General features: G+C 50.7%; 1 protein-coding gene across 7 annotated transcripts in view; it reads left to right on the top strand.

Moving 5' to 3' along the window:
* LOC119970687 (solute carrier family 22 member 5-like) overlaps positions 1-17,143 on the top strand; it is a 193,479-nt gene that overhangs the window by 96,435 nt on the left and 79,901 nt on the right. The gene's annotated exons all lie outside the window — the stretch shown is intronic.

Here is a 17,143-nt window from a genome sequence, read left to right as displayed (position 1 = left end):
ACTAACTTCCCAACTACTGAAAAATAAAAATAAAAAACTTGTTAGTTTAGCAATCCAACGGACAGAACTTTTTTTTTTGGTTAGAGGAGGAGGATGGGTGGGAGACACTACGTAAGTAGTGTTTTGGGTAAAGCTGTCACTCGCGAACAGCCCCTTCACAAACCACCTTCAACTTACGCTGACCGCACTGCACGTATGCAAATCTCCCCGGAACAGCCAACCACCTTCAACTTACGCTGACCGCACTGCACGTATGCAAATCTCCCCGGAACAGCCAATCAGAAGCTCTGCTCTGCTGTCCTCTGCTGGATGCTTGACTTCCGTCGAACTCCTCGGTTCACTGATGCAGGTGCACCTTCAACTTACGCTGACCGCACTGCACGTATGCAAATCTCCCCGGAACAGCCAATCAGAAGCTCTGCTCTGCTGCCCTCTGCCGGATGCTTGACTTCCGTCGAACTCCTCGGTTCACTGATGCAGGTGCACCTTCAACTTACGCTGACCGCACTGCACGTATGCAAATCTCCCCGGAACAGCCAATCAGAAGCTCTGCTCTGCTGCCCTCTGCCGGATTCTTGACTTCCGTCGAACTCCTCGGTTCACTGATGCAGGTGCACCTTCAACTTACGCTGACCGCACTGCACGTATGCAAATCTCCCCGGAACAGCCAATCAGAAGCTCTGCTCTGCTGCCCTCTGCCGGATGCTTGACTTCCGTCGAACTCCTCGGTTCACTGATGCAGGTGCACCTTCAACTTACGCTGACCGCACTGCACGTATGCAAATCTCCCCGGAACAGCCAATCAGAAGCTCTGCTCTGCTGCCCTCTGCCGGATTCTTGACTTCCGTCGAACTCCTCGGTTCACTGATGCAGGTGCACCTTCAACTTACGCTGACCGCACTGCACGTATGCAAATCTCCCCGGAACAGCCAATCAGAAGCTCTGCTCTGCTGCCCTCTGCCGGATGCTTGACTTCCGTCGAACTCCTCGGTTCACTGATGCAGGTGCACCTTCAACTTACGCTGACCGCACTGTACGTATGCAAATCTCCCTGGAACAGCCAATCAGAAGCTCTGCTCTGCTGCCCTCTGCCGGATGCTTGACTTCCGTCGAACTCCTCGGTTCACTGATGCAGGTGCACCTTCAACTTACGCTGACCGCACTGCACGTATGCAAATCTCCCCGGAACAGCCAATCAGAAACTCTGCTCTGCTGCCCTCTGCTGGATGCTTGACTTCCGTCGAACTCCTCGGTTCACTGATGCAGGTGCACCTTCAACTTACGCTGACCGCACTGCACGTATGCAAATCTCCCCGGAACAGCCAATCAGAAGCTCTGCTCTGCTGCCCTCTGCCGGATGCTTGACTTCCGTCGAACTCCTCGGTTCACTGATGCAGGTGCACCTTCAACTTACGCTGACCGCACTGCACGTATGCAAATCTCCCCGGAACAGCCAATCAGAAGCTCTGCTCTGCTGCCCTCTGCCGGATTCTTGACTTCCGTCGAACTCCTCGGTTCACTGATGCAGGTGCACCTTCAACTTACGCTGACCGCACTGCACGTATGCAAATCTCCCCGGAACAGCCAATCAGAAGCTCTGCTCTGCTGCCCTCTGCCGGATGCTTGACTTCCGTCGAACTCCTCGGTTCACTGATGCAGGTGCACCTTCAACTTACGCTGACCGCACTGCACGTATGCAAATCTCCCTGGAACAGCCAATCAGAAGCTCTGCTCTGCTGCCCTCTGCCGGATGCTTGACTTCCGTCGAACTCCTCGGTTCACTGATGCAGGTGCACCTTCAACTTACGCTGACCGCACTGCACGTATGCAAATCTACCCGGAACAGCCAATCAGAAGCTCTGCTCTGCTGCCCTCTGCCGGATGCTTGACTTCCGTCGAACTCCTCGGTTCACTGATGCAGGTGCACCTTCAACTTACGCTGACCGCACTGCACGTATGCAAATCTCCCTGGAACAGCCAATCAGAAGCTCTGCTCTGCTGCCCTCTGCCGGATGCTTGACTTCCGTCAAACTCCTCGGTTCACTGATGCAGGTGCACCTTCAACTTACGCTGACCGCACTGCACGTATGCAAATCTCCCCGGAACAGCCAATCAGAAGCTCTGCTCTGCTGTCCTCTGCTGGATGCTTGACTTCCGTCGAACTCCTCGGTTCACTGATGCAGGTGCACCTTCAACTTACGCTGACCGCACTGCACGTATGCAAATCTCCCCGGAACAGCCAATCAGAAGCTCTGCTCTGCTGCCCTCTGCCGGATGCTTGACTTCCGTCGAACTCCTCGGTTCACTGATGCAGGTGCACCTTCAACTTACGCTGACCGCACTGCACGTATGCAAATCTCCCCGGAACAGCCAATCAGAAGCTCTGCTCTGCTGCCCTCTGCTGGATGCTTGACTTCCGTCGAACTCCTCGGTTCACTGATGCAGGTGCACCTTCAACTTACGCTGACCGCACTGCACGTATGCAAATTTCCCCGGAACAGCCAATCAGAAGCTCTGCTCTGCTGCCCTCTGCTGGATGCTTGACTTCCGTCGAACTCCTCGGTTCACTGATGCAGGTGCACCGTCAACTTACGCTGACCGCACTGCACGTATGCAAATCTCCCCGGAACAGCCAATCAGAAGCTCTGCTCTGCTGCCCTCTGCTGGATGCTTGACTTCCGTCGAACTCCTCGGTTCACTGATGCAGGTGCACCTTCAACTTACGCTGACCGCACTGCACGTATGCAAATCTCCCCGGAACAGCCAATCAGAAGCTCTGCTCTGCTGCCCTCTGCTGGATGCTTGACTTCCGTCGAACTCCTCGGTTCACTGATGCAGGTGCACCTTCAACTCACGCTGACCGCACTGCACGAATGCAAATCTCCCCTAAAACAATACCTTCAATGAATACATTTCCTCAGTAATCATCATCTCCACCAGGGTCAGCCATTTCTGAAGACCAGCAATTGCCTTGGGCACAAAGCCCTCCCAGATTCAGGAACAGCAGTCTCCCTCAATCAAGCCATGTCTGTTTTGTCCGTGTGGGGGCCTCCTCCTGTTGCCTCTGTGAAGAAGGCATACCCCCTTCTCTCCCTCATAGTCTCCAACAGGAACTCTTGGTCTGCAGCTCGGGACAAGAGAGTTTAACGGGCCAGAGGTTCGAGGACTCTTGCTACCCGGGGACACCTTCCAAACTCTAGACCAATCAATAACGTAGCAGCCACAGCAACAGTCACACCTCTGTGGCCGTTAACTGGTCACCAAACCTGTCACCCTATCAATTAAACGGCCTTCCCTGTGACTCATTTTAGTTTATGCCTCATGGGCGATGTCAGGACTCAAACAGCCCTGACTTCAGTTTCCCACCTCCAAAGTGAGAATTCAATCCAATTGCAGCTGGAGTTGAGTCTTTGCAGCTTCAGATGTCAGTTTTCTATTGCAAGGCCGCCATCTTTTTCCTACTTCCAATTTCAGGAACTTTGCCTATTATGAACAGAATAAAAAAAGTTCTGCCGACCACACAATTGAGCAATGTTGTGTATGAGTGTCAATGCCGGCGTGAAGCCAGATACGACGCACATCTCAACAATTGGTTGATCAAACCAAACAGCACATTCCTTCAGTTGTTCAATATAGGCAGAATGCAGACGGTACTCAACCAACCCATGCTTGCAAAACACAAAACAAAATGTCTACTGGTAGATGTAATTCTGTAATTGGGTAACGCTTGTTGAACAATCCTGAGTAAATTGATAGCTGCACTAACCACATATTTCAGCTAATCAATCTAGATCATAACTTGTGCTTGCTAGAATGATACGTTCATAGACAGTGACCTGGGGCTGGATTCTCCCAAAATGGGACTATGTCCCACGCCAGCGTAAAACGCTGGGGTTTTACTCAGAGATTCCTGGAAAAAAGGGCAGCGAATTCAATGCCCTGCAGGGGGTGAGCAGGGACCCGGAGTAATTCACGCAGCTTTAGCTGCGGATATGGGCCCCCGCACTTCTGGTTCGGAGTCCGCACATGTGCATGGCGACGGCCTCCAGCGGCCACGCCAAGCTTCACTGCGGACTTGGACCGCGGAGCCAGACACAAAAATTAGAACACCCCGATTGGCCGTGCCACCGAGCATCTAACTGCACGGATCTAACCCCCGACCACGTATAAGGCCCCCCCCCCCCGGCTGTCCGATCCCCCGCCCCCACACCAGGGTGGCCGCGAACTGAGTCGTCAGCTGCCATGCCAGAGGTGGTAAGTTCCAAGCCGTCGGGAACTCGGCCGGTCAGGAATGGAGGATTGCTGGGCTGACCTCTATCAATGGGCCCCCAGTTGCATGGCGTACTCAATGATCACGCCAATTCTCGGTTACCAGAGAATCGCCAGACAGGCGCCGGCCCCGATTTCGGCGTAAAAGTATAATAATAATCTTTACTGTCACAAGTAGGCTTACATTAACGCTGCAATGAAGTTACTGTGAAAAGCCCCTAGTCACCACATTCCGGCGCCTGTTTGGGATTCTCCGTCTCCACGCCGAACGTGATGTTGGAGTGGGGTTGCGGAGAATCCAGCCCTTGTTCTCTGCAAACAAAAGGAATATTTTCAAGCCTTAGGCCCTTCCTGAATTACCAGGGAACTTTGTGAGCCTATATTTCTCCATAGCTTTCGCCATGGCACCGCCTTAGCCAATCAATCAGCCCCCTTTTCTCCTGTAGTATGAATTGCTGTGATTGTTTGAAATTTGGCATTCTTGCATTTGTGTTGATGAATGTAAGGTGAAAAGCTTTAGCGACATATCTCTCTTTTAAGAAAAATTCAAGTTCTGTATTACCAAATGACTAGATGATGAAGAAGATCAAGGCCAAGCGACACTGACTGGCTATAAAACAACAAATCATCAAAGAGAAATGTTCTCTTCCTCAGAGCACCAATAATCTCTCCGACCATCTAGCTCAGATTACCATTTTAACTTCCGTATACAGTATTAACTCATGGCTGTTCCTTTACATAAAGTGAACATATGGGTGAGGATGTGGCGTAGTGGTATTGTCACTGGACTAGAAATCCAGGATAATGCTCTGGGGTCCCGGGTTCGAATCCCACCATGGCAAATGGTGGAATTTGAATTTCATAATAATCTGCAATTGAAAGTCTACTGATGACCAATGAAACGATTGTCGGAAAAAAAACTCTGCTTCACTAATGTCCTTCAGGGAAGGAAATCTGCTGTCCTTACCTGGTCCTTACATGTGACTCCAGACCCACACAATCTTAACTTTCCCCCTCTGAAATGGCCCAGGAAGCCACTCAGTTTAAGGGCTTCTAGGGATGGACCGGTGCCCAATTCCCATGAACAAAATGGCAACCAATGGCTCTCCACCAAATAACTTAGCTGGAATCATGCACATTTGATAACATTTTGCTATTCATAATAGTGAACTGAAATCACCATAGTGAAGTTTGGCCCCTCTGGTGCTTGTATTCTGCGGATCACCTTTTTAAAAATTCATTGGATGTGGCCAGCATTTCTTGCCCTGCCCTAATTGCTCTTAATTGAGTGACTTGCTAGACCATTTCAGAGGGCATTTAAGAGTCAACCACATTGCTGCGGATCTGGAGTCACATGCAGGACAGACTGGGTAAGGATGGCAGATGTGAACCAAATGATTTTTTTACAATAACCAACCATGGTTTCAGAGTCATCCTTAAAATGGGTCATGGGCTGCAGGCAGCAGTGGTGCTTTTACCCTGCCAGAGGACAACATGAGCTTCTTTCATGGAGCTAACGTCACTGCCATGAGGTTGAATCACAGCACTACCTCTGTCTGTGTCAGAACAGAGTGAAGGAGTGGTGTGATACTCTGGATGACCTTTCGTGCTTTTCACGCTCCTATCCACACTCATGATTTGAAAGCCTGGGGAGGTGCGAGACTCTGTGGCCACAATTGCAGCAATCTGAGCTCTTTGTGAAACCTCAGAGCTGCCTTCTGGAACTCTATCATTGTGCAATCGCACTGCATTGTTCATCGAGCTGACCTCTCGCTCAATGGCTGGCTTCAGGATCTGAATGCCCCACCTCAAAAGCAAACAATATTCATCTGGATTCCAACAGGCTCTGTGCCATGGTGCCCAAGCTCACTCACAGCTGGCCAGTACACTTAGAAAGTCTTGTTATTCTCCTGGAGGGGGCCAAAGGAATGGGCGCTGGGGCATACCTCGCGGGCATGTTTGAGAAGCTGCTGGGGGATGGGGCATTCTCCCGGCCCTTGGAGGTGAATAGGGCTCACAGAGCACCTGCGAAGAAGCAGTGAATGGGAGACCCCACCCCCCAAGGGCAATGGTGTTGAGATTCCACAGCTTCTCGGATAAGGAGCGCATTCTGCAGTGGGCCAAGCAGACACGGAGCTGTAAGTGCGACAATAGCATCTTGCGGGTTTACCAAGACCTGAGTGTGGAGGTGGCCAGGAGAAGAGCAGGCTTCAATCAGATCAGGGCGATCCTTTTCTAGAAAAATGTGAAGTTTGGACTGTTATACCCAGCCCGTCTCTGGGTCACGCATGAGGATCAGCACTTTTACTTTGAGTCGCCTGAGGACGCGTTGGACTTTGCAAAAAAGAAAGGGCTGTCAAAGGACTGAGAACATTTGAACTTGGCTGCAATATTTGTGTTTCTGTTTTAGAACATAGAACATAGAACAGTACAGCACAGAACAGGCCCTTCAGCCCTCGATGTTGTGCCGAGCAATGATCACCCTACTCAAACCCACGTATCCACCCTATACCCGTAACCCAACAACCCCCTCTTTAACCTTACTTTTCTCTGTTTTGTTTCTCTGTTTTTGTAAAAGGTTTCTCGTTTTGCTTGGAACCAGCAGTAGAGCTGAGTGAGTTAAGGTTTTCATTTGCACTGTTGGGGGATGGAGGTGTGCTTGTTTCGATCTTGGTGTTTTTCTGTTGGGAAATTGTGTGGGGAATGATTGATGTTGGAATATGTTTGTATGGGGGTGGGGGGGGTGAGGATGGAGAGGGAACAATAGGTGGGAGACTATCTGGCACCGGGGATGGGGGGCAAGACCCCGCGGGTAAGGAAGGTAATGCTCGAGCGGAGCTAGGGAGAGGGCGGACTGGCACTGCCAAATTTTAGCAACTATTACTGGGCAGCTAACATAGCCACGATCAGAAGTGGGTGGTGGGGGAGGGGTCGGTATGGGTGCGTATGGAGGCGGCTTCTTGTAAGGGCACCAGTCTGGGGGCGTTGGTAACAGCATCTCTGCCATTCCTGCCGGCACGGTACTCCTCCAGCCCCGTGGTGGTGGTGGCCCTGAGAGTTTGGGGCCAGTGGAGGCGGCATGTGGGAGCAGTGGGAGCATCAGTCTGGGACCCAATTTGTATGGTTGGGGGGTTCCGGGTATTGCGGAGAGCGGGGATTGAGAGGATGTGGGATGTGTTCATAGAGGGGAGCTTTCCGAGTATGGGGGCGCTGGAGGAAAAGTTTGGGCTGGTGAGGGGGAACAAACTCAGCTGGGACCATACTGAGATGTCAACTCCTTCCTGGGCCAGCTTCCATCTCAGGGAATTAATGAGCCCACTGCTGGGCCTCCACTCCACAGAAGGGGGAGCACGTACTCCATGAACCCCATGGGGAGATTAATTGGATTGTGTCTGCCGGCCTCGTGGGGGTTGTAACAAACTCCCAGGTACGACTTTGGCATGTCTTTATGGATCCATCCTCTTCCAGCTCCTTTACTGCAATCTCTATATCCATTATACCTAATAGGAAAGCTATTAGCAGCGCTGGATGAGTGGCTACTGAAAGGAGTTTCAAATTTCAGTGAGAAGGTTAAAAGGATAAGACAGCCTAGAAGGCTCAGAATGTGTCATTCCACAGAGAACGATGTGAGATCTCAGTTAGGAAGCCTCGGACCTAAAGCCACGGGTGGAATTCTCCACTCCCGGGAAAAATCGAGAGGGCCGTCGTGAACTCGGCCGAGTTCACGACGGCCTCGGAGCCCACTCCTCGCCCCCTATTCTCCCCTCCCGGCGGGGCTAGGAGCGGTGCTCCGTAATTCTCGGCTGCCGGGCGGCGTGCCAAGAGTGATGCGACGGTGGCGCTATGTGACGTCAGCCACGCATGCGCAGGTTGACTGGCTCCAACCCGCGCATGCGCGGCTGACGTCACGACGGCTGACAGCTGGAACACACGCATGCGCGGTGGCTGTCTTTCCCCTCAGCCGCCCCGCAAGACGTGGCGGCTTGATCTTGCGGGGTGGCAGAGGGCAAATAGTGCATCCGATTGAGAGGTGGGCCCGACAATCGGTGGGCACCGATCGCGGGCTTGTCCCCTCCCGAGCACAGTCATGGTGCTCATTCCCCACCAGGCCCCCTACAAGCCCCAAAACAGGCATCTCACGGCGATTTCACGATGGCAGCGACCAGGTGTGGTTGCCACCATCGTGAAACGGTCGCGAACGGCAGGCCGCTCGGCCCATCCGTGTCGGAGAATTGCCGGACGCTGGAGCGGCGATTCTTCCGAGCAGGGGGTGGGAGAATCGCGGGGGGCGCCAGGGGGTCGTGAAATTAGTCGGTGGGCCCTCCCGTGATTCTCCCACTCGGTGTGGGGAGCGGAGAATCACGCCCCACAGCTTTCAAAGTGAGATTGGCCTTCTTGAAAGTGAACACTCGGAAACAGGTCCTGACCGGGTCCCTGGTAGTGCACTCAGATCCTGCATGGACCAACTGACGGGCATGTTCATGGACATCTTCAACCTCTCCCTACTCTGTTCCGTGCTTCCCAAGAAGGCCACCATCATACCAGTGCTAAAGAAGAATCAAGGAACGTGCCTCAAGGACTACCGTCCGGTGGCCTTGACATCTATCATCATGAAGTGCTTCGAGAGGTTGGTCATGAGGCATATCTACTCCATACTCCCAGAATCCCTTGATCCTATGAGGGAACAAGTGGTCCTAGATCTTGTCCTGTGTAATGAGACAGGATTGATTCATGATATCATAGTTAGGGATCCTCTCGGAAGGAGCGATCACAATATGGTGGAATTTAAAATACAGATGGAGAGTGAGAAGGTAAAATCAAATACTAGTGTTTTGTGCTTAAACAAAGGAGATTACAATGGGATGAGAGAAGAACTAGCTATGGTAGACAGAGCAAAAACTTTATGGTGGAACAGTTGAGGAACAGTGGAGAACCTTCCAAGCGATTTTTCACAGTGCTCAGCAAAGGTTTATACCAACAAAAAGGAAGGATGGAAGAAAGAGAGAAAATCGACCGTGGATATCTAAGGAAATAAGGGAGAGTATCAAATTGAAGGAAAAAGCATACAAAGTGGCAAAGATTGGTGGGAGACTAGAGGACTGGGAAATCTTTAAGGGGCAACAGAAAGCTACTAAAAAAGCTATAAAGAAGAGTAAGATAGATTATGAGAGTAAACTTGCTCAGAATATAAAAACAGATAGTAAAAGTTTCTACAAATATATAAAACAAAAAAGAGTGGCTAAGGTAAATATTGGTCCTTTAGAGGATGAGAAGGGAGTTTTAATAATGGGAGATGAGGAAATGGCTGAGGAACTGAACAGGTTTTTTGGGTCGGTCTTCACAGTGGAAGACACAAATAACATGCCAGTGACTGATAGAAATGAGGCTATGACAGGTGAGGACCTTGAGAGGATTGTTATCACTAAGGAGGTAGTGATGGGCAAGCTAATGGGGCTAAAGGTAGACAGGTCTCCTGGCCCTGATGGAACGCATCCCAGAGTGCTAAAAGAGATGGCTAGGGAAATTGCAAATGCACGAGTGATAAGTTACCAAAATTCACTAGACTCTGGGGTGGTCCCGGTGGATTGAAAATTAGCAAACGTGACACCACTGTTTAAAGAAGGAGGTAGGCAGAGAGCGGGTAATTATAGGCCAGTGAGCTTAACTTCGGTAGTAGGGCAGATGCTGGAATCTATCATCAAGGAAGAAATAACGAGGCATCTGGATAGAAATTGTCCCATTGGGCAGACGCAGCATGGGTTCATAAAGAGCAGGTCGTGCCTAACTAATTTAGTGGAATTTTTTGAGGACATTACCAGTGCAGTAGAAAACAGGGAGCCAATGGATGTGGTATATCTTGATTTCCAGAAAGCCTTTGACAAGGTGCCACACAAAAGATTGCTGCATGAGGTAAAGATGCATGGCATTAAGAGTAAAGTAGTAGCATGGATAGAGGATTGGTTAATTAATAGAAAGCAAAGAGTGGGGATTAATGGGTGTTTCTCTGGTTGGCAATCAGTAGCTAGTGGTGTCCCTCAGGGATCAGTGTTGTGCCCACAATTGTTCACAATTTACATCGATGATTTGGAGTTGGGGACCAAGGGCAATTTGTCCAAGTTTTCAGATGACACTAAGATGAGTGGTAAAGTGAAAAGTGCAGAGGATACTGGAAGTCTGCTGAGGGATTTGGATAGTTTAAGTGAATGGGCTAGGGTCTGGCAGATGGAATACAATGTTGACAAATGTGAGGTTATCCATTTTGGTAGGAATAACAGCAAATGGGATTATTATTTAAATGATAAAATATGAAAGCATGCTGCTGTGCAGAGAGACCTGGGTGTGCTAGTGCATGAGTCACAAAAACTTGGTTTACAGATGCAACAGGTGATTAAGAAGGCAAATGGAATTTTGTCCTTCATTGCTAGAGGGATGGAGTTTAAGACGAAGGAGGTTATGCTGCAACTGTATAAGGTGTTAGTGAGGCCACACCTGGAGTACTGTGTTCAGTTTTGGTCTCCTTAGTTGAGAAAGGACGTACTGGCACTGGAGGGTGTGCAGAGGAGATTCACTCGGTTAATCTCAGAGCTGAAAGGGTTGGATTATGAGGAGAGGTTGAGTAGACTGGGACTGTACTCTTTGGAATTTAGAAGGATGAGGGGGGATCTTACAGAAACGTATAAAATTATGAAGTGAATAGATAGGATAGATGCGGCAGGTTGTTTCCACTGGCGGGTGAAAGCAGAACTAGGGGGAAGTAGATTTAGCCTCAAAATAAGGGGAAGTAGATTTAGGACTGAGTTTAGGAGGAACTTCTTCACCCAAAAGGTTGTGAATCTATGGAATTCCTAGCCCAGTGAAGCAGTCGAGGCTCCTTCATTGAATGTTTTTAAGATAAAGATAGATAGTTTTTTGAAGAATAAATGGATTAAGGGTTATGGTGTTCAGGCCGAAAAGTGGAGCTGAGTCCACAAAAGATCAGCCATGATCTCATTGAATGATGGAGCAGGCTCGAGGGGCCAGATGGCCTACTCCTGTTCCTAGTTCTTATGTTCTTATGTAATTCACATACCGCCACAACCGGTCCTCAGCAGACTCTATCTTCCTGGTCCTACACACATCCCTGGAGCATCTCAACAACAAGGACTCCTACATCAGACTCCTATTTATTGGCTACAACTCCACCTTCTGATTTGATTTGATTTGATTTGATTTATTCTTGTCACATGTATTAGTATACAGTGAAAAGTATTGTTTCTTGCATGCTGTACAAACAATGCATACAGTACATAGGGAAGGAAGGAGCGACTGCAGAATATAATGTTACAGTTATAGCTAGGGTGTAGAGAAAAGATCAACTGAGCACAAGGTAGGTACATTCAAAAGTCTGATGGCAGTAGGGAAGAAGCTGTTCTTGAGTCGGTTGGTAAATGACCTCAAACTTTTGTATCTTTTTCCGAATGGAAGAAGGTGGAAGAGAGTATGTCCGGGGTGCGTGGGGTCCTTAATTATGCTGGTTGCCTTTCCGAGGCAGCAGGAATTGTAGACGGAGTCAATGGATGGGAAGGTGGTTTGCGTGATGGACTGGGCTACATTCACAACCTTTTGTAGTTTCCTGCAATCTTGGGCAGAGCAGGATCCATACCAAGCTGTGATATAACCAGAAAGAATGCTTACTATGGTGCATCTGTAAAAGTTGGTGAGAGTAGTAGCTGACATGCCAAATGTCCTTAGTCTTCTGAGAAAGTAGAGTTGTTGGTGGAATTTCTTAATTATAGTGTCAGCATGGGGGGACCAGGGCCTAGGGTCAGGACCAGGCCTTCAACACCATAATCCCAGCCAAGCTCATATCAGAACTCCAAAACCTAGGACTTGGCTCCTCCTCTATAACTGGATCCTCCACTTCCTGACCCACAGACCACAATCTGTAAGCATAAACACCATCTCCTACACGACCAGGTCCCAAGAGCATTACCGTGGATCCCTGGATTACTACTCTAGTGACAATACAACTATGTCACTGCCTTCCTAAAGACTCTTGTGGATGTGTTCAGTGTGGTAGTTGGTATTAGAGGTATTACGGTACCTAGATTGATGCTGTAAGATCATTGGTATGAGAGGTACCTGAGACAGTAAGATCATTGGTGAAGCCAATGGGATTGGACTTGCAATGCAACCTCCAGAGCTTAACCTTTAAATTAGGTGGCCCTATACCCCCCACTCACTGTCTGCAGCCTCGCGACCCTCAAGGTTGACCCGCCTTCCCTTTTTGCGATCCTCATCCCGGATTGCAAACCCGTCGCTACCAGGAGCAGACGGTACACTGCCCAGGACCGGACCTTCATTAGGTCGGAAGTCCAGCGGTTACTGAAAGAAGATATTATAGAGGCTAACAACAGCCCCTGGAGAGCTCAAGTAGTGGTTGAAAAGACCGGGGAGAAGCACAGGATGGTCATCGATTATAGTCAGACCATCAACAGGTATACGCAGCTCGATGCGTCCCCTCTGCCCCGCATATCTGCTTTGGTCAATCAGATTGCACAATACAAGGTGTTTTCCACGGTGGATCTCAAATCTGACTACCACCAGCTCCCCATCCACCCGGACGACCGGAGGTACACTGTATTCGAAGCAGATGGGCAGCTCTACCACTTCCTAAGGGTTCCCTTCAGTGTCACAAATGGAGTCTCGGTCTTCCAACGGGAGATGGACCGAATGGATGACCGGCACAGTTTGCGGGCCACGTTTCCGTACATCGACAACATCACCATCTGCGGCCACGACCAGCATGACCACGCCACCACCCTCCGGAAATTCCTCCATACCGCAAAAATCCTTAACTTAACCTACAACAAGGACAAATGCGTGTTCAGAACCGACCGTCTAGCCATCCTTGGCTACGTAGTGCATGCTGGAGTCATAGGCCCAGATCCCGAACGCATGTGCCCCCTCATGGAGTTTCCCCTCCCCACTGCTCCAACGCCCTGAAACGCTGCCTGGGATTTTTTTCATATTACACCCAGTGGGGCCCCAATTATGCGGACAAGGCCCGCCCACTAATCCAATCCACGGTTTACCCCCTGTCGGCAGAGGCCCGCCAGGCCTTCAGCTGCATAAAGGCGGACATCGCAAAGGCCAAGATGCACGCAATCGATGACTCACTTCCCTTCCAAGTCGAGAGCGACGCGTCCGACATATCTCTGGCGGCCACTCTCAACCAAGCGGGCAGGCCCGTGGCCTTCTTCTCACGCACCCTCCACGCTTCAGAAATCCATCATTCCTCCATTGAAAAGGAGGCCCAGGCCATAGTAGAAGCTGTGCTGCACTGGAGGCATTACCTGGCTGGCAGGAGATTCACGCTCCTCACTGACCAATGGTCGGTAGCTTTCATGTTCGGTAATGCACAGCGGGGCAAGATGAAGAACGAAAAGATCTTACGGCGGATGATCAAGCTCTCCACCTACAACTACGAGATCTTGTCTCGTCCCGGGAAACAAAACGAGCCTCCTGATGCCCTATCCCATGGCACATGTGCCAACGCACAAGTGTACCGACTCTGAGCCCTCCATGAGGACCTCTGCCACCCAGGGGTCACTCGATTCTTCCATTTTATTAAGACCCGCAACCTGCCCTACTCCATCGAGGAGGTCAAGACCGCTACCAGGAACTGCCAAATCTGTGCGGAGTGCAAGCCACACTTCTACAGGCCAGAGAAAGCGCACCTGGTAAAGGCTTCCCGTCCCTTTGATCCAGAACGCATGCACCCCCTCATGGAGTATGGACTTCAAAGGGCCCTCCACCGACCGCAACACGTACTTTCTGAACGTGATTGACAAGTACTCCCGGTTCCCACTCACCATCCCCTGCCCCGACATGACCGCAGCCACCATCGTAAAAGCCCTCCACAGTATCTTTACCCTGTTCAGTTTCCCCACCTACATACATGGCGATAGGGAGTCCTCCTTCATGAGCGACGAACTGCGTCAATTCCTGCTCAGCAAGGGCATTGTCTAGAGCAGGACAACCAGTTACAACACCCGAGGAAACGGACAGTTAGAGAGGGAGAACGGAACGGTCTCGAAGACCGTCCTACTGGCCCTACGGTCCAGGAATCTCCCAGTCTCCCGCTGGCTGGAGGTCCCTCCCGATGCTCTCCACTCCATCCAATCACTGCTGTGTACCACGACCAACAAAACACACCTCACGAACATCTTCTTGTCTTCCCTAGGAAGTCCTCCTCCAGGACCTCTCTCCCAACCTGGCTGGCAACTCCTGGACCCATTCTGCTCCAAAAACACGTGCGGGCGCACATGTCGGATCCATTGGTCGAGATGGTCCACCTCCTTCACGCTAGCCCTCAGTACGCCTCATAGCATACCCCGGCGGCCGGCAGGATACGGTCTCCCTACAGGACCTGGCGCCCCACCCACACCACCACCACCCCCCCCCCCCCACCAACCTCACCCTCCCTCCCAGCGGGGCACCCCACGCCTGCCCCCTTCCCAGGTGGATCGGTTCTGCCACTGGTCCCACCCAGGGGTGATGAAGCTACTGAAGAAGCCGAAGTCATGCTGCCGGAGTCACGGATGCCCGAGCCGGCGCCTGCATCACCGCGAAAACTGCGATGATCACAGAAGACGACCAGGGCCCCCGATCAACTAATTGCTTCATTTTTTTTTTTTAAATTTAGCGTATCCAATTAATTTTTCCAATTAAGGGCCAATTTAGCGTGGCCAATCCACCTACCCTGCACATCTTTGGGTTGTGGGGGCGAAACCCACGCGGACACGGGGAGAATGGGCAAACTCCACACTGACAGTGACCCAGAGCCGGGATCGAACCTGGGACCTCAGCGCCATGAGGCTGCAGTGCTAACCCACTGCGCCACCGTGCTGCCCTCTAATTGCTTCATTTTGATATGTGCATGTAAATGAATACTGTAAATAGTTGTGACATGTAATAAGGCAAAACACTGTACCACAGACGGGTACCACCATAACCTCTATCACTGTATAACGGGAAACCACCACCCCCGCCGGACTCTTTTTTTTTAACAGGGGGTGAATGTGATAGTCGGTATTAGAGGTATTACGGTACCTAGGTTGATGCTGTAAGATCATTGGTGTGGTAGGTACCTGAGACAGTAAGATCATTGGTGAAGCCTGCCTGCTGGTTCTGCCCAGTAAGGCAGAGTATAAGAGTCTGTGTCTCCCTAGCTGCTGCAATCTGTACCTGCGCTGCTGGGGAAACATGTAGTCCAATAAAGCCTTCAACTGTACTCCAATCTCGCTTCGAGAGTTGTGCATCATTCAGTAAATGCTCTCCATGTTTCTAAACAAAAAATAAAAGTTAGGGGGCTGGATTCACCACAGCCCTGCGCCGAAACTGCGTTTGGCACGGGGCAGAGAATCGACATTCTGGACGGAATTGGGCCCGGAACTGCTCCGGCGATTCTCCGGGCCCCAAATATCCATGCGCCGTGAATAACGCTATGCGGCTGGAGGGGCCATTGCCAGAGGCCCGCCTAGTGACACTCCGCTCTCGACCGGCTGATTTCCCGACGGCGTGGAACTAACATGGTATGGCCAGTCGGGGCTCTCACGCAGCGGCTGTGGACTTAGTCTGCGGCCGCCCTGGTTGGGGGGGGGATTGGGCGTAGGAGAAGCCTCATGGGCAGCCGGGGCACTGATCGGGTCGGTCCGACACAGTGCCGCATGGCCGATCGGGGGGGGGGGGGGGGGGGGGGGGGGGGGGGGGGGGGGCAGTTTCTTCATGTGGGTCCACAGTCCAGGTCCGCATGGCGCTCAGCGCGGCTGCTGGAGGCCACTGCCATGCGCATGCATGGACCCAGAACCAGAAGTGTGGGGGCCTGTATCCGTAGCCAAAGCTCCGTGAAGCACTCTGGGTCCCTGCTAGCCCCCTGAAGGTAATCGACTGTTATTCTTTCCAGGGAACTCGGGAATGCAATGCCTGCGTTTTACGCCGGCTTGGGGACATAGCCTCATTTTGGGAGAATCCAGCCCAGGATCTATCAAGCCAGGCTTCACCTCAGTGACTTGTCTAGTAGTAACATCGGCTGGGATCATAACACTGTTCCAGTTGCAGCAATAAACTGGGGACCCTGGAATCTTGAGACTCTGGAATTCTACCTCGATATATCTTACAGATGCAGACATCAAATTGTGCGGCTATAACCTTGGTTCTATACAGTATAGTGTGATGATTTATGTATGAGTGAACAACTTCTCATTACAAATATCCCCTTGTGTCATTTATATTGTGTAAGATACTGCTTATCTTTGAGAAACAGGGTTATTTTCTGATATTTAATTTAACCCAGCAATTTGAACTGCCTTTGGTCTATGGTGACCTCCACTTCATGATTGTTACTGTACCAAAGTCAGACAAGCTAATCATTCTTGGTGACTTCAATGCAGGAGTTGGCCCAGATCAACTGGCATGGGAAGGGGGGGCCATCAGGAAAAACATTATCGTCAGCTGCAACAGTCATGGTTTCCTCTTACTGAAGACGTATGCTGAACTTGAACTCGTAATCACCAACACAGTGTTTGGCTTCCCAAATTGCAACAAGACATTTCGGCTGCACCTCATTCTATGGATTGGTGTCTAATGGATGGTGCAGCCGCCTTCGAAAGCAAATGGATCTCAGAGGCAGAGAGGAAACGCAAGGAGAGGAACTCCTGAACCAGAAACTTGTCCAAAGCTCAATTGTCTGTGGTTTGCTCTCCAATCTGCAGGAGATCAGGGGTTATGGGGGAGAAGGCAGGAGAATGGGGATGAGAAAATATCAGCCATAATTGAATGGCGGAGCAGACCCAATGGGCCGATTGGCCTAATTCTGCTCCTATGATCTTAT

Source organism: Scyliorhinus canicula, chromosome 8 (genome assembly GCF_902713615.1).
Source record: "Scyliorhinus canicula chromosome 8, sScyCan1.1, whole genome shotgun sequence".
Classification (NCBI taxonomy): domain Eukaryota; kingdom Metazoa; phylum Chordata; class Chondrichthyes; order Carcharhiniformes; family Scyliorhinidae; genus Scyliorhinus; species Scyliorhinus canicula.
This window is presented reverse-complemented; position numbering and strand designations above follow the sequence as displayed.